This window comes from Gadus macrocephalus, chromosome 9 (genome assembly GCF_031168955.1).
Source record: "Gadus macrocephalus chromosome 9, ASM3116895v1".
In the NCBI taxonomy this organism is placed as follows: domain Eukaryota; kingdom Metazoa; phylum Chordata; class Actinopteri; order Gadiformes; family Gadidae; genus Gadus; species Gadus macrocephalus.
Window position 1 is genome coordinate 12,898,622 of NC_082390.1, and position 19,205 is coordinate 12,917,826.

Consider the following 19,205-nt stretch of genomic DNA (forward strand, 5'->3'; position numbering starts at 1 on the left):
ACACGTACACACGCACACACACATGCACGAACACATGCACGTATGTAGACATGCACACACACGCGCACAAACACACACACACACCCAGCTGCCCCCCTTCACTCGCACTTCAATCATCATGATTGAGAGGGGCGACTCTGCTTTACTGATATACACCCTTAATCCCTTTTTAGAATTTCTTGTAGTAGTGTATTCTTGTAGTAGACTATACAGTATGTGTTCTAATAGACTATCATTATTTTTTAATTTGTGTTTTAATAATAAATGAAACTCTTAATCATACCGATGATTTCACTATTTGTAAATTAGAATTTAATTTAATCGTTCATATTTGGAGAACATGTGTCAACTGTATAATAGAAAGATAGATACAATTAAATTAAAGAAAGATAAGATCCAATGATCAAGGAAATGTATTTAATTTATTGTTTGTCGCTGTGCCATGTCTTAATTAATGAATCGTCTATTGTGTTTTGTGTAAAGCGTATGCTGCTGGGGAAATTTTGAGTCACACTAGCTACATTGCTAATGAAACAAACACCTTCAAATTGATCTTCCCTTTGAACAATTCCCAGAATTCATAGGTTCAGATTTCGGATTTCAAATAAGGTAGAGGTAAGTGTTTGCGACACATAACAGATCAGATGAAATTTGATCCCACAAAACCAAACACAAAAACACAGTGTTCAGGTTTCCTCTCTGAATGTACCACTCTCCTTATTAATGTAAGCCCCCCGATCCACGCTGTGCTACATGAGAGCACATTTGTGCCTGCGTGCGCTCCAGTGTGTGTGTGTGTGTGTCTTTGCAGGACACATCCACATCCACGCGGGCGCGCGTGCGTGTGTGTGTGTGTGTGTGTATGATATATGGTGATCAGTCACAGGAGGGGTTTTACTACGTGATTATTTCTGCCGTGACACTAACGAGCAAGGGCTGCAGATCCACTGCAGACCAATTACACCGGAGAAGGACCTGCTTGCATATTACACTCTGATCATCAACGGCTTTACCCCGCATGCTCCTGCCCTGACGGCACACGTGTACACACCGTTATTGGCATGTGTGTGTGTAGTGATACTGTGTGTTTTTCATGTATGTCACAGAGTAAGAGTGTGTGTATGTGTGATGATACATTAAGTGTGCCTGTTTGTGTGTGTGTGTATGTGTGTGTTTGTGTGCGTGAGCGCACACACATTCGTGTTAATAAGCATGCATATGTGTGTGTATCTGTGTGTGTGTGTGTGTGTGCGCGCACAAACACGAATACATGTGTCTTGTTGTCATCGCGGCATCGTTCAATTTTGCAAGTGTACCTTTCTTATGTTTGTTGTATCTATGTGTGTGTGCGTGTGTGCGTGTGTGTGTGTGTGTGTGTGTGTGTGTGTGTGTGTGTGTGTGCTTATTTCCCTCCGTGTGTGTGTGTGTCAACACCTACCTGCACCTAGGCATCGTTAACCGACTGTAGTGTACGAGACCCTGGCGGCTGGGGGGGGGGGAGCGAGACCGTGGGCTATTGTCTGTGATCCTGCACTGTTTATATGGGAGGGGGAAGGGGGGGGGGGGGGGGGGGTGGTGTGGGGGTATCCAGCTTGTTGATTTACCACTCCTGCATTATGTTGTTGCTATAGAACCACACACCGATAGCATCGTGGTCGTCGCCGTGCCGACGGGGCCTCCTCCTCCTCCTCTGTGCGTGTGGCCGAGCTCCGTGTGAGGGATTTATGACGGGAGGAGCAGCCCTGGCATCAGGAGCCATGAGGAGGGGGAGGAGAGAGAGGAGAGGTGATCAAAATGGCTCTGAGCTCCGTGATGGGGTGGCTCCGCCGCACGGCACCGTCAGCACTTCCCTCAGAGTTGCAGGAAACCTTAGGGTGTAGGGGGGGCCGGGGGGGGGGGATCTTTTGAAGTGTATTTTGGTATTTCTGTGTCTTTTGTGTGTGTATGTGTGTGTGTGTGTGTGTGTGTGTGTGTGTGTGTGTGTGTGTGTGTGTGTGTGTGTGTGTGTGTGTGTGTGTGTGTGTGTTTCTGCGTGTGTGTTTCTGCGTGTGCATTTGCCTGGTTGCTCTGAACACGATTTCTTTTACACAATGCACCCTAATCACCTTAATCCTTATTTCTAATGACCTGCTAATGAATTCTTCAGGAGTCCTATCGTGGTGTGTGTGGGCTCACACACACGCCATCCGTTGTGCACGGTTGCCATTCATTTGCTCATAAACTAATACAATTAGCATAAAATGTTTCATTACAGCCCTATAGATCTGGGCGAGTCTCTGGTAACGCTGTGGGACAGCTCAGCCGTGCCGTTAAGGAAAGAAGAAAAAAGGGGTAATTCTACTGCATGCGCTGTATTAAAATCAGGAAGATTGAGATCGCAGTTGCTTGGCTTGTGGATTGTATGGTTTCTTCCCTGCAGTGATAGCCTGCATGTTTTCAAACTGTTTGGAGTTGTGTGTGTGTGTGTGTGTGTGTGTGTGTGTGTGTGTGTGTGTGTGTGTGTGTGTGTGTCAATGTGTATGCCTGTGTGTGTTAGTCTTCTATATTTATTCATTTATTTCTCTATTTATTAATTCAATCTACAATTCATTTATTTATCGTTGGCTTCATAAGTACTCGGTCCAAGGTCGTCCGTACACACAGGACAATGGAATGGGTCCTGAGTGGATGGATGATGAATGTGTACATTTCATGACAACAAACGCATAATGACCTTATTTTATAATGAATGGATTCATCATTAACAATCTCTGGCCCCCGGCAAAGTCTTTTTTTTGCTTATTCTGATGTCATCTCCTCTCTGAGCATCACATACATTTTTCGTCTGCCCCGTTGGTGTGTGTGTGTGTGTGTGTGTGTGTGTGTGTGTGTGTTAGTGGGTCAGGGTTGTTTCGTGCTTTGTGCGCTTTGTGTGCTTTGTGTGTGTGCATGAGTGTGAGTGTGAGTGTGTGTGTGTGTTTGCACATATGGGATTGGGTTTGTGTGTTTGCTTTTTTTTCTAAAAGAACTGTTGTAGCACACATAAATGTGTATATGAGTTATTGTGTATTTACCTTTATTGATGCACGTCTTTGTTTTTGTGTGTGTGTATGTGTGTGCATGCAGGCATGTGCATGTACAGTATGTGTGTGTGTGTGTGTGTGTGCGTGCATCATGCATGCATGCATGCATGCATGTGTGCAAGTGTGTGTTAGTGTGCATGTGCATGCTTGTGTGTGTGTGTGTCTGTGTGTATGTTTGTGTGCGTGTGCATGCATGTGTGTGTGTGGGTTGGTGGGATGTAAAACGAGGTGTAGGGTAGTGTTTTATATCCAAGCCACAGACAGAGGTCTGCTCCACCACCTTAGCACTATCAGATGGATGATTTGGTACCAGGCGGAATTCACTCCCACGTCACTGGGAGTGAATTCCCCTGTTTATGATAATTCTCGTGTTTACATTACTAATGCCTACATTAGTGCAGGGTATATGTGCTATAGCTGGTGATGATAGGCAATGACCAGCGTCCTGTCTTATGCTGTTGTGACAGTGCCAACAACCAATAGCAAGGCATCGTGTTTGTAAATCAGACAACCCAGTGTGTTTCAAATTCAAAAATATACCATCACGAACATTAGAATTTCCACAACGTTTCCTTTTATTCAAGGTTGATTGACTATTCTATGTTTTTTCTGTTTTTATATCTTTAATTTTTTAATTATAATTTTTATCTTTTTGTTTTATTTTATATTTTCATTTGTCACTTAATCTCTATTTTCCTCTACTTTCGACTCTTGCGCTTCTGTAGTTTCCCCGTTGTGGGATTAATAAAGTTTATCTCATCTTATCTTATCAGTTTTTATAATATTGTTTCCTCTGACGTGTAAAACCCACAGGTGACATTGTGCGTCATTTCCCATTGATAACAATGGCAATAAAGCATGTGGAGTCCAACCATCAACCCTAACCAGCTTAAAACCTTCATGTGTAACAGATGTTAGGGCCCCCCCTCTCTCCTTCTTCTTCATCACTTTTATTGCATTTGTATCTACTTCTAAAAGACAACCCTGCTAGCCAATGGCTGAGCAAACCACACTGGAACGCCATTGATAGACAGTGGTCAATTATCAGTGCATGTGTATGTGTGGGTGCGTTTGTGTGCGCGTGTGTGTGTGTGTGTGTGTGTGTGTGTGTGTGTGTGTGTGTATGTGTGTGTTTTGTGGAAGGGAGGGGAGTCTGTGGTATTATTGATCCTCTGAAAAGATTAGTATCTATCTCTAGTGCCTGGTCCTGCAGGTCAGGTAGGATGCTCTGACCCTGCCATGGATACAAATGGCACATAGATCTCCAAGCATCGCGCCAAATGTCAGCTGTCAGAGCACAGAACACAGGATGGGGGCCAGAGATTGGCTGAAAGGTAGACTAAACACAAACGTACCATAGCATGCAGAGTCCCACTCACTCCATCCTTCTCTCACTCTTTTCTCTTTCTCTTTCTCTCTCACACACACACACACACACACACACACACACAGAAACACAGAGTTACACACACATACTCATGCCACACAAATAAAGCGTAGTAATCATATTTACATGCCTTTTTTGAATATATCAATAACTGAAACCAATTATACACTCATCGACAATCATACAACATACTGTGCCATGCCATGCTAAGGTTTATGAATCCACCATTTCACGATCTCTCTCTCTCTCTCTCTCTCTCTCTCTCCCCCCCCCCCCCCCCCCCCCCCACTGGTAGAATGACATGGCGGTCGGGGGGGGGACAGGCGACGCTAGATGCTAGGTGGCTCTGTGGCTGGCTGGTGCCCCCCCCCCCCCCTCCTGACGGCCCATCACCCAGAGACCGCTGCCACATGCCTGTCTGTCCGCGCGGCTGACGGGATGACCCCGTCCACCGCCGCACCCCTTGGCCTCACCACTACCCCACCACACTCCCCCCCATACACACACACACACACACACACACCTTCCTGTCTGCGGTGGGGACATCTCCGACAGCTGACAAGGCGCCCGGGACATATTCAGGGGCGAGGGGAGAGGCCAGGAGAGCAGAACCGCTCTACCTGTTCAGACATCATCTTCTCAGATATATGCTGCTGCCGCTGCCAGGCAGAGAGTGGAGGAATACATGTGGAGGAGGAGGAGGAGGAATATAAACACACAGAGGAAGAAAGAGACAGACGCAGAGAAACTATACACAGGAGGCGGAGAGAGAGGCTTTGAGTGGTCGTCTTGTGAAGGCTTGTACGCTTACAGAGGTGTATGAAGATGAACTGCGAGTGCAATGCAAGAGTCGCCTATAGCAGTGTTATTCAACACATTCATGTTACAATGAATACAGGGACACCCGGAAATGCGTCATAATGCATTGAAATGAAGGCGATGTCTGTTTTTGTGTATTTTGTAACTTTAGTGCGTCTGTGTGTCTCCTTTTTTGTGTGCATGCATGTTTACGTCCTTGTTTGAGTGTGTGCAAATGTGAATGTGTCTGTATATGTGTGAGTGTGTGTCTGTGTGTGTATGACAATATGTGTGCATATCTGTTTAATTAGTGTTTGTGTCTATTAGCCCATATGAGTATGTGTGTGTGTATGTTGTGCCTATTTGTCTGTGTCAGTGCATATGTGAGTGGGTGCGTCGGTCACGGTGTCTGTTACTGCGTATGCGTTATAGTGTGTGTGTGTGTGTGTGTGTGTGTGTGTGTGTGTGTGTGTGTGTGTGTGTGTGTGTGTGTGTGTGTGTGTGTGTGTGTGTGTGTGTGTGTGTGTGTGGTGCCACCGCATTACTCTTTCACAGCGTTCCTCCCTTTCGATGTGGAGACAAAAGGAGCTGGCGGCTAGAGTCTGGCCTGCTGAAGCATATGTGCCGTGTCGTTTATCAAGTGTGCTGCTGAAGGAATGAGAGCCTATCAGCAGCCCTGGCATTGATCCCTGCCCGGCCCGGCCCATTGTTCACCACGACACCTGCTGGAGTTCTGACGGAACCTCACGGGACACGCAGACACACAATGAAACACCAAAAAGCAAACTAGAATAGAAAGTCTGAAAAATTCTGGGGTTAGTTTACTTGGATTACTTTAGCATTGTTGTCGTTTTAGAATGGTTATAAAAAACGAAAGAAACAAGAAGGATCATCATTCCCGCTAAAATGAGATTCTAATTATTTCGAACTTCAGACTTGCTTTTATTTGGTTGTTGTCTCAAACAAAGGTTTATTGATTTCCGGGCGTCTAAATGATGCACTCAGTTGCTACAAACCCGCATTCAAAGGCATTGGTTGAGCCAGCGTGTGAAAACAGTTTCTGAATTACCAATAAAACAGATAACCACACACATATGCAGAGCAAGCGGCAATTTTATTTCCATCGCACCCCAAAAAAAACAGAGGCTATGATATTTTTTTCGCCCACCATTGTTAAAATCACATTTGCTTACTCAGCATTGTGTGCCTGCAGTAATTCATCACACAGGCTTTGAGCTATTGACGGGCCCCAGCATCCGTTAGCAGGCCCCTGTCAATGATTCACTCACTAAGCCCATCTGTCAGGCTCCCTCGCCGCTCCCACTCCCCCTCTTCCTCCCTCCATCTCGTCCGCTCGCTCCTCTGCCTCACCATCCTCTACCTCCATGATGGATGCATAACCCTCTGAAAGGCGCTTTTAAGAGAGAGAGAGAGAGAGAGAGAGAGAGAGAGAGAGAGAGAGAGAGAGAGAGAGGGGGGGGGGGGGGGGGGGGGGGGGTGATGTTGTTTTCGCTACATCTCAATCGGCCCTCCTATGAGTAAATAACAACTAAAGCTAAATACAACTTTGAAGGGCAAAGTGACGTAGAGTAAAGGCCTTCCGGTGTGATTGCTAACTATTTCAGTATTCACAGCTCTGCCAAGGACAATGATCAATAAATCAACAGCTCACAGAATCCATCACGCATGTGCCATTAAGTCCTCCCAATACAGTCAATGATAAACTGCGATTAGCGCATTTCTGGAAGACGGCGCGGTGCATCATCGCAGAGCGGCGAGGGCCGGGGTACTGAACCACATAGCGAGGGAATGGAGTGAACTGTCGTTATCTGAGGAGAAAGTTTAGGAGGGTGTGAGTGAACACAAATCACTGGCGTGTGTCTGAGTAGCTCAGCTGTGGCAAACAGCGCCCTCTGTGGCCGGATGCCATGAACTGCATTGAATGAATGGGCTCCTGTATGTCATCAAAGGCAAAAGTCAGTCAAGTTTAAATACAGAGAAGCTGCACCTATTAATATTATTTAAAATTAAATTGATATATATTAATGTCTTAAAAAACCTCTGTTGTTTCCGGCCTGGGTTGTAGGCACTGGTCTTTGGAGCTGCTTGGGTAGGCCTATATCTTCTTTTATTGACCTTGCCTTACTGATTGTCATTTGAATTGTTCATGCCTTAAAACACCAATCAAATGCTCACACACTGTGTGAAGCAGCGATCGCACTACCTGTTGAAAAGCTTGAGTATTTCTACGGTTTCAGAACCAGCTTCGTCTGTCACACTGACAAGACAAGGGCCCCCTGGGAAAAAGAAGACAGCAGCCAACGTGGTGGTGGTGATGGTGGTCGTGGCATCTCCCCAGCTGTGCTGACTGAGATCGCCGTGGCTCTCACTCAAGCAGCAGGAGAACCACCGCACTGGCCTTCATCTGCAGCCCCCCTCCCCTCCCTTCGCATCAAACTCGACTGCTCATGTCCTGTCTGAATGCCAAGTTGTCGTGTAGGCTGTGTCGCTCTGTCACGAGACATGTCCCACATTTGTGGACCGCCGTCGTCGGACAAGCGGGATGCGAGCAGTTGTCAGTCGACGTGACACGCGTGCCACTTTACCGGGCAACTGACAGAGGTCCGCGCCACAGTGTCACTTCCCCCCCATATCTATAGCCTGAGGACAAACAAGGATACACACACACAATCAAGCACACGCGCAAGCACACACACAATCACGCGCACACACACAATCACGCGCAAGCACACACACAATCACGCGCAAGCACACACACAATCACGCGCACGCACACACACACACACACACACACACACACACACACACACACACACACACACACACACACACACACACACACACACACACACACACACACACACACACACACACACACACACGCACTCTCGCTCTTTCTCGTTCTCTCGTTGAATGACTGACCGACTGACTGATTGTCTGACTTGCGGTGAGGATGGCAAGACTCGGTGTCACCGCTCATTCTTACAATCTCCAGCTGTCACATCAAACATTCACTTCCTCAACCGCCTCTTGAGCTGCACATACACGCACGCACACCCTCTCATGAGAGGATACATACACACAGGCACGTACGCACACACGCACACACAGGCAAACATGCACGCACGCACACGCACACACACACACACACACACACACACTATTGCCAGGGTGCTGGTGAAATTGCAGTGACATCTTGTGGCTTAATATTGAATTACAGCGTGTAAACATAAGAGGCATGATGCGTTACATCATCTTAAAATCTATCTGCTGATATTCTAGTATCAGATTTTAGGTACTGACACTTTGAAGCATTACTCAAGTAGTAGGCTAGATTAATTGGGAATTCATAAGTTATAAAGCAATTACTACATGTATACATACTCATTCAAAATGAATTCATAATCAGTAATAAATGCCCAATAAGATAATTAGTTAATGGTGTAGCTGATACCCGATTAACAAACATTAAAGGAGCTATATGTATCCATGTACTGCGGCTACTCCGTCAACAATTCAACAGCCAGAATGTTATACTTCGCAAGTTCCGTTCCGAGTCTGAACGTTTGTTTTTGTTTTGGCTTGCGTGCTGTGATTCGCTGTTCTCTGAGCATCCCGGGTTGCCAGATTTTGCAAAAATTGGCACACATTTCAATATACCACAATAAAGATATTTATTACACGGCTCGACTCAATGCCCTGGAACACTCTGTTCACTTGCATGGGCCCTTCACAACTTCCGGCGGTGAACTATATTTCATAATTCACCGTTGCTAAGTATAATTGACCGCTGTCGAGGAAAGTGGATTTTTTGCCGTTTTTCGTATCACTGCGCAAGTTGTCCGGTAACTTTTATAACCCCAGCGTACTCGGTTGCTAAGCGACGTCAACTTCTTTGGTGGACAAATTCTCCGCTGATCAACACTACGAATGCTGGTAACAAATGAATTGTAAAAAGACACCGCGTGAAGTTATTTTTTCATTTGGCAAGTAGCCTTGTAATAAGCGGGATAATGTATAGAACGTTCCCCGTCATTATCGAAAATAATCCCCTTCAGCGCTTCGCGCCGGTGTTCGGTTCGCCCTGTCGGGGCTTATCCAAGTTATCCCGATAATGACCGGAACAGGGAGGAATATTAAAAATTATTAATAAACAAACAAAATACTCAGGCTGAGGTCAAGGATAGCAAAGTGCATCAGGTCAAAAGGAAGGATTACAATCGCAGCCAGCAGCCGTCACCACCACCAGCCGCCACCAGCAGTCGCCACCACCAACAGCCGTCGTCAGCACAAGACGCCACCACTAGCAGCAGAAGTCAACACCACCATCCTTCGCCAGCTCAAGCAGCCATCGCCTCAAGCATCAGCCACCTGCACTAGCAGTGTTTGCCGGCACCAGCCAGCAGCAACCGCTAGCAGCATCCACCGCCATCAGCATCAGCAACAGCAACCGCCATCAGCATCCACCGCCATCAGCAACAGCAACCGCCATCAGCATCCACCGCCATCAGCAGCAGCCACCGCCATCAGCAGCAGCCACCGCCATCAGCAGCAGCCACCGCCATCAGCAGCAGCCACCGCCATCAGCAGCAGCCACCGCCATCAGCATCCACCGCCATCAGCATCCACCGCCATCAGCATCCACCGCCATCAGCAGCAGCCACCGCCATCAGCATCCACCGCCATCAGCATCCACCGCCATCATCAGCATCCACCGCCATCAGCATCCACCGCCATCATCAGCATCCACCGCCATCATCAGCATCCACCGCCATCAGCATCCACCGCCATCAGCATCCACCGCCATCAGCAGCAGCCACCGCCATCAGCATCCACCATCAGCAGCAGCCACCGCCATCAGCATCCACCATCAGCAGCATCCACCAGCACCAGCACCAGCCGCCGCCACCTGCAGGAGAATGAAAATAACCAGACAAGACCTTGAATAGCCTGTAGGTCAATGAGTTTCCCCCCACATGGCCAAATTGCTGCCAAGTTGGGGAAGGGGTGGACAGAAGCTTACTTTATGAAAAAAAGAATGACACTACTGTCTGTGTAATAGCATTTGAAAGCTCATTATGGCTTATATTTTCTGTGTGGAACAATTTGTATTCATATATGTAATCCAACAGCCTTTTCAAGGGGACTTTTGTGGATTTGGATTTTGGGATTGGCGGCGGCGCAGATCCGACGACAGGCAGGTTCAGTGGCGGTCTCCACAAACTTTACCAGAACCGCAAATTTTACTTGCTATGTCAACACTTTGCAACGTCGGGTTGTGCATTTAAATGCGCCGAATATTGCACAAAGACTGTTTATCATAAGTTACGTGCTCATGTTAATGTTACTTTCCGTGCGCTGCTGCTTCATAAACCAAACAGACCATGGACATAACCAAAGTTACACACTTAATTTACGGAGCCAGCATGCCATCTTCACCGGTATTTTTGTCGACATTATCAAACGGAAGAACTTTTATTATGAAGAGCACAGGTCAATGAAGCACGCTAGCCAATAAGAGGACCCGCCCACCGGCGGAAACCAGTTATTGAGTGGTAAATTCGTTTCGCTCAGTAAGAACCAAAAAACGAATAAACAAACTGAAATATTGATTTTCGTTTTTTTGACAAAACGTAGAAACGAATAAACGAACTGAAATCTTGATTTTCGTTTTCTTGTCAAAACGAAAAAACGGCTTGTTTTCTGGTTTCTGCTTGCGTCAATTATTCCCAGAAAACAGAGTAATAAAACGTACCTTGCTCAAGCTACACCGCCAGTCTATTGCGGAAAGGAGAGAGAAAATCGACCTTACAAAATGATCGTATACTTAATATCCAGTGGCGTCTTTGCATTAGGGGCCAGTGGGGCACGGCCCCACCAGAGAACGCTGCCGTGCAGGGCACGATTATACTTTTAATTTTTTTTTTCAAAAATGTCATTGAGCATAAGTTAATAATACATTAATTGTTAATAATTAATTACATGTCCGCAGTTTTAATTTGATGAACGCAATTGTTGTAGTGTAGTAGTTGTGTGTGAAATGGTTCGTTGCTCCGTCTCGTCATTTCCGCTCGGTGGGGCACAGCCGAGATGGCCCCGTCTGCTGCAGTGTAGAAAACTGGTGCTGTTGCGCGAGCAAGCGCGTGCGCAGCGCCCGCTTCTGTTTCGGCGGTGGGGCCAGAAGTTTAGTGCCCCAAGGCTCTTCTCATTGGCTGATTTGTAGAAAGGGCGGGGTTTACGGCGGGAGCCGATCAGATCTTGCTAGCTGCAGGGCTCAATTTGGTCGCACATGCGACCTAATTTCTCAATGGTGCGACTAAAAAAAATCAGAGGTCGCACCGGTGCAACCAGCTGTTCAAAAAGAAAAAACCTCCAAGATAACCACCATTGCATGTCTTTACCTTTTGTGGAAGAGGGAGGGACAGTTTATTCATAATATTGTAATGACCACAGAAGAGGCAGTGAATGAAGTATTGAATAGACAGAGATTTATTAGATAGGCCTACCTAATAAACCGTTCGAACACACAAGACCGGAAACATAGCAACGCTGGTAAACAAACCCCGAGAAGCCCAATCCCTACGAGAGCTCCCCGCGCTACGGCCACCCGGAGGCGCACAGAGCTTTTGGCCGTGATATTATATATACAAATATTATATTATATACTATTATATTATATATAGAGCTCCGGGAGTCGCAAACGGTAACATTCACTTTATCCTCCATGCTGCAGTTCACCCCAGACTGAACTGCACTGAGTTTGACGGTTGAACGCTGATTGGCTGTTACGTTACACATGTGACTCAGTGGCCACGCTGTTGAAGGCGGATTGGCTGTCATCACGCGAAATTTGCGTCAAAGTTCAAATATTTCAACTCGAGCGAATTTGTTGCACCACAAATCCTCGTGAACGCGCTCGCCTGTGCACGGCGAAAGTGTTAAATCAAAACTTGTCGCCGGTTTTCTCTCGCGAAAAATTCGCCCGATACGCGTCTATACGTTCACTTTGTATGGGATCCTGTTGCCCCGTCGGGTTTGGTGTGAATGTGAACACACAGTTTAGACAGAGAGAGTGGATGTGGAGGAGGGTGACCAGACATCCCCGTTTTGGGTGACCTGTCCCCGGTCAAAGTCCCTGCTCATAAATGGTATGTTGTGTATGAATTTATTTATCTTGTGTGTGTGTGTGTGTGTGTGTGTGTGTGTGTGTGTGTGTGTGTGTGTGTGTGTGTGTGTGTGTGTGTGTGTGTGAAGTAACGTTAAAGTAAGTTGTTTATCTGAACAGAAGACCTAACGTAACGTTATAAAAGTCAGTGGACGTTAACATTATGAAAATGTTTTCATATCTGTCATTAGTGACGCTGTAACGTTAACGTTAGCATGAGATTACCAGATGATGACATTGTATGTGGCTCTGTTTTGGAAGAGGGGGAGGTGGAAGACTGCTTTGGTAACATATGATTTTCCTGTAGGCATAGGAACATGAGACTGTTAAAAATAATAAATTAATTAATAATAAATCAATGGTTGATAGTTGTGTGTGTTAGGCTAACTTCTGTATTTTGTGTCGGGCTGTGTGGGTAACTAATGACTGTAGTAGTTATAAATGCAGACCATCTGATTAGCTGATGCCCTGAGTCATGTAGCCTATAATATTAATATACTCATATGTTTTGACTTGGTCATTATTATTAATTACATCTTGATGATATTTACGATATTTATTTATGATAATATTTAATGATTTTTCACAGCGTGTTTTACGGCATGTGACTGCAATTGAGGATAGTCCATAAGACATAGAGCCATGAGATGTTCAGTTTGAAGTTTCAGTTTAAAACACTTGCACTTTTAATTTAAATTTTCTTTTTATTTCATTTATCTTGAGATGTTTTTAGTTAGATTTCAGCTCAGTGAAGCACTTTAAGCACCAACATTTTTCAGTGAAATTACCTTTCTTGTGCAAACATTCAAATAAAGAACTTTATGTTGACCAGATTCTTAGTTCATTTACAAGTCAATAATGCCCATATGGGCAGCTATTTAAAAAACGTGAACCTGTGAAACTGCAGTGTTGAATGCGATAGGTCGAAAATTTGGGTGCACCTAACATTTGTGCTGGTGCACCTAAGAAAAAAAGTTAGGCGCACCAGTGCAACCAGTGAAAAAAGTTAGTTTAGAGCCCTGAGCTGGCTAACGTAGTTACTGTTACAGTAAATAACAACAAATGGACGTTTCATTCATTAAATGATGAATCGTGTTGAGTATCTGTCATGTGAGATTTAGCACTTGAACAGAAGTTGGAGATAAAACGTTTGGGACCACATCGCCGGACGGATTTAATCATTATTCAAGAGGGAAAGGACAAGAATAGATCGTTCAACCAGGAGTTGTTCAAGCGGAAAAAAATGCTTGTGTTTCACCTCAGCCACACAAAGGAGACCAGACAGCACTGTCCTTAAAGCACAGGTAATTACCATCTTAGCCCAAACTTACTTAAATTTTCACCCAGGATTATCCAGGTCTGAATAGGCAACCACTCTATCAGGCTAGATTCATTGTTAATTGTACAGTATGGTGGCCTGCAAACTTAATGCAACTTAAACCATACTTCTTCTTTTTTTGGTATATTGTGAGTGGTGGCTTTGTATATTGATTGCTGTGTAAAGGGTGTGCGCCGTTGTGTTTTTATTGTTGCCACGTTGTTGTTTTCTTGAGTTTTGATATTGTGAGATCTTGAACGCTGCCATTTGGTGGTGCTATTGCTATAATAGCCTAATATATGTTGTCAGATTCGCGTTTGAGTGATGGCATTATTCAGCTGCAATTTTGGTCCCCTCTGTCACTTGCTACTGTTTTTTTTGTGATGGTAGTAATATGTGGTATTTCTGGATTGCGTTATAATATTTTCCTGCATGGGCCCCACCAGAGTTTCCAAACCAAAATCGCCACTGTTAATATCAACCCTTCTGAAGAACGGGGATATTTAACCAAACTCTGGGCCTCAGCTGAGTGCTTACGCTGACGGGCAACTTTCTCCAAGTGCCCCTGACTGCAGCCCGCAGATCGAGGAGGAGCTAAATGTGGGCGGGTCTAAACGTTTAACCCATGGTTTTACCCTCTCGGGCGCCATCTGGTGGCGGAGATCCGGCAGCACATTCTCAAACATCAATACAGCACAGCACAGCACAATGACTTACCGGTAATATGGAAAAAGGTTCATGCATTTGATAGACTTTCCTACTTTTAACTTTTCATTTCAAATGTCTTCTTTAGTATAGACCAGGGATGCAAACACATGTATGACAAAAAAAGAGAGAGCTACCCGAAGTCGGAAAAAATATGACGGCATGATATCCTATTATCATGAGAAGGCCTATGCTATATGCTATATGCCTAGAAAGATAACAAATATATTAGTTACTCGGTTAAAGTGCCTTTTTAAACTAAGTTAATTTATTTTCACACACACCTCTGCATTGGATATGCGATCACAGGTACAGGTACTGGCAGTATAGGCCTGGCACTGTCCCTGATCTTATCTGCTGCTTAGGGGGTTTCTGGAAGAGGGTTTCGGAGAAGCTGTGCAACACTTTGTGTAGTTATTGTTGTTGTCACTTTCCTCCGATGAATGTCTGCCTTACAGTGTGCATACAGGGCATGTACACCCCTGCTGGCATAATTAATTTCTTTAATGCAGTGTGTGCATTTAGCACATCCTCTTTTCTCAATTTTTTTGAAAAAGTCAGACAGTGGAAAGTTATGCTTCACTGTATTCACCTCAGTCGTGGCTTCTAATTTTAGCCATGACCACTTCCAACTGCACTTGCACCCTGCGTCCTGCTGCACAATAAGTGCATCCTTCTCCGATATTTCCCACCACTATCCTCGGGCCTGGTCGGGCCGGGCCTTTGATCGAGCATTTTTATTTTTATCATTGGTTTATTGGCCTAATCTGAGGAGAAATCTATGCCATAAACAGAAATATTATAGGCCTTTATTACACAGGTCTTCTCAATGCCGTGGAACACTCCGTTCACTTTGGTAGCTAGTCCGGTGACTTGTTAACCCCAGTGTCTTCTGTTGCTAAGCGACGTCACCGTCTTTGCGGACAATTTATTATTGCTCTGCTGATCAACACTACGAATAATAATAATAATAATAATACATTTAATTTAGAGGCGCCTTTCAAGCCACCCAAGGTCACCTTACAGAGCATAAAGTCATCATAAATCTTTTAAAAACAAGACATTGTGAAAAAATTATGAATGAATGCTGGTAACGAATAAATTGTAAAAAGGCGCACCATGTTAAATTATTTCTTGAGTTTTGGCAAGTAGCCGTGTAATAAGCGGGATCATGTATAGAACGTCGCCGGTCATTTTCGAAAATAAGCCCCTTCAGGGCGAAGCAAGACGCCTTCGCTGCGCGTCGGTATACTGTTCGCCCTGTCGGGGCTTATTTTCCCGATAATGACCGGCGTTCTATACATTATCCCTTACATATGTATTTAGCTGTGTAGGCCTAGTAACAAATGTGTACAAAGTTACATATGTGTTAAAATAAATGTCGGGTTGAAATTGGGCTAGGGCCAGTACCGCGGGAAGTAGGGGTGCTGGGGGTGCTGCAGCACCCCCTGTCTCCCCGTTGTCGTGTCAACGGGGAGAAACGGGATTTTAGGTTCTGAAGCGTCACATTATGCACCAGGAAATGCTTAACGTCATGTGAGCGCCCGCTGTACCCTACATTCTACTAGCCTACTTATTCTAATATTAAGGAATACAATCCTACATTACTCAACGTATGTTGAAGACAGGGGAAGAGGGGGAAAAAACGCCCAACGGTGGCGCCAAGCCCTGCCGAGAGTAGGCTAAGCAAACACCCTCACATACCCAGCGAGAAAACCGCTGCTTAGAGAGAGCGCGGCCCCTGCTAGCGTCGCTATAACACACAAACAACTGTTGTGTGGAGCGGAACGCGGCCGAGCGATTCACGTACATAGCCAGCGCCCGCACCGGGCACAGGAGATGCAACTCCGCCTCCGCCTCACTAGAATGAGGCGGGGGGTGAAAAGCCTTAAGCACAATATCCCTCGACCGAAAATAACTATTAATGTTCTCCGGGAGGAACGCAGGATTAGGTCTGCGCAACGCGAAGGAGCTGTCCTCGTTTAGCAACAAGCAACTCGGGCTGACAGACAGAGCGGTTAGCTCACCGGCCCGCTTGGCAGAAACCAAGGCCAACAAGAGTGCCGTCTTAAAGGACAGGGCATCCAAGGGGGCCTGAGAAAGAGGCTCGAAAGGATCCCTGGACAATCCGCGCAACACGGTGGGGAGATCCCAGCGTGGTGTAAGCACGCGTGAAAACAGGCCTAATCCGTCTAGCCCCACGCAAGAACCTCTTGACCAGTGGATGGCTGAAGATCGGTCGAGAGCGCCGACAGGATGGCGTCTCGCCGAGGAGGCGAAAGCATCGCAGTCATGGTGGCTGAGTCTAGGCAAAGCCCCGAGTAGACTGTCTGCCGGCTGGGGAGCGGGGAGCTCTTCTCCCAGTTGATGGCAAAACCCAGGAAGGAGAGATGGTTTATCACCAACATGGTGTCCCTTCTCGCGGTCTCTTCTGAGTTGCTCAGAATAAGCAGGTCGTCTAGGTAGAAGAGAATCCTCTGTCCCTGACGCCTGAGCGGTTCCAACGCCGTCTCCACACACTTCGAGAAGGTGCGCGGAGCCAGGGAATAGCCGAACGGCAGACACTGGTACTCGTACGCCATCCCCATAAAGGCAAAGCGGAGAAACTTCCTGTGCGCCTGCCGAACAGGGACGTGGAAGTAAGCATCCTTGAGATCCAGGGATGTGAACCAATCGCCCTCTCTCACACACCGGAACAACGCTCCGACAGTGAGCATTCTGAACTTCCTCGTGGCAACGAATCTGTTGAACACGCGAAGATCCAGAATAGGTCTCTTTTCCCCTGACTTCTTGGAAACCAGGAAGTAGCGGGAATAAAACCCTAGGTGAGTCTCGTGGGGGGGAACGACAGTGATGGCCCCCTTCTCCAAGAGATGGGCCACCTCTAATGCCAGAGCCCTGCTCGCAGCCGGGTCCCGTAGCGTGGTCTCCACCAACCCCATAAAGTGTGGGGGACGACGCTTGAACTGTATGGGATGGCCCCATCTCAACGTGGTGTCCAACCACGATGGCAGAACGCACCGCTCTTGCCAACACGCATAGCGGTCGGAGAGAGGGCGAGCCGACAGCTGAGGAAGACCGTCCAGGAATAACCCGTATTCCTCTGCCCCTACCGCCTCCACACTGCGTGTGAACCAAGGAGGGCTTCCCATGAAAGGGAGGAGGCTCAGCGAGCGTAGGAGACGTACCAGAACCAGCCGCTGTAAAAACAACGAGCTGTCTAGACGTCGCGCTGGTGCCCGCTGAACAGGGAGCGAGCCGTCCGGCCGCCGCCGCACCTGTGCGCATGCGCTGTCCGCAGGCTGTAGCCACAGCGCGCGGACCCGTCTCCTCACCTATAATGTGGGGAACCAGGAGACCGCTACAAGCGGCCGTATCCACGGGCTCGTGCAACGAGTCTCTGATCCGTCCACGAGGCTCCTAAGGATGCCGCTTTTTAGAAGCAGTTGAACCAGAGGCCATGTGAACACGCCGTCCGACCGCCACCCTACAGCCACCGGGCTGAGGGGGGGAAAGAGGCAACATGGAGGAACGCACCACAAGCGTAGGACGCAGGTGGCCTGAGGAATATCGCTCTTTAGGTACCATGTACTGCCGTTCGGCCGAACGGTCTTTACTTTTTTTCTTTAATAGGGAAAGAAAAAGTAGGAGCAAGCTTCCGGAACTTCGCGGTCCGTGGCGCTGCTCTACCCGTCTGCGGCAGCTGCGGCTGCGGCTGCTGCTGCTGCGGCACCGGGGCTGGAGTCGGAGGCGGCCCCCTGGAACACTGGGACCGGCCCGGACCCCTCCCGGCCTGCTGGTGGGAGGAGCCCGTGAGAATCGCCCTGAACCGGGAACGATTCTCACGGACTGACTGCTGGTGCGCGAGCACCTCGGAGAACCGGAGACCAAATAACCGTTTGTGAAACCTCCCCTACCTTTAAAACCCACTCTCACTTCTTGCTCTCATCATTTTATGAGATTTAAGATTTACACCCTGCCTCAATAATATAAATGTACTGCACAATGAGTGGCGTCAGAAATACAATTTTCTTTTACCATTTTTTTATAAATCTGGTAAAGCTAGATTTATAAAGGTCAAAAAGCCAGGGGCTGAAAACACTGAGGATGAAGACAAGCCTGGCCTACCGCAAGAGGGTATATGACCTTAGTTTAGAGAGTAGTTGGCACATAAACCTCCCAATAGAGTAGAGCCCTGGCATTTGAACGCAGCAAACAAATAGTGTTGCAGTCTGCACCCCACCTGATAGTATGCATTAGGAACCGTTGGTCTTTAATAGGTCTTATTTGTCAATACCCCTGTCCTAGTGATCAAGTGTTTTCCTACTTGTTTTCACCGGCTTTTCTTTTCCATTCCTTACTGCACACACTTTCCCCCAAACTCCTCCGACAGCGGCCAGCCCAGAGCCGCCTCATAAGCCCATCCCCAAACCACGCAACACCAACGCTGCAACGCATCACCTCAAGCAGAAGGCTCCTCAAACGGAGTCTGGGCGTTCAGACGGAGACTCCAAATCTAATAATAATAATAATACATTTAATTTAGAGGCGCCTTTCAAGACACCCAAGGTCACCTTACAGAGCATATAGTCATCATAAATCGTTTAAAAAACAAGACATTTTGAAAAAACTAAACAAAAGAAAAACATAATAAATAAAAACATAAATAAAACCAAGACAAAACAAAACAAACAAACAATCAAAACAGTGATCAGTTAGACGTTGTGTGCGAGTTTGAACAGGTGAGTT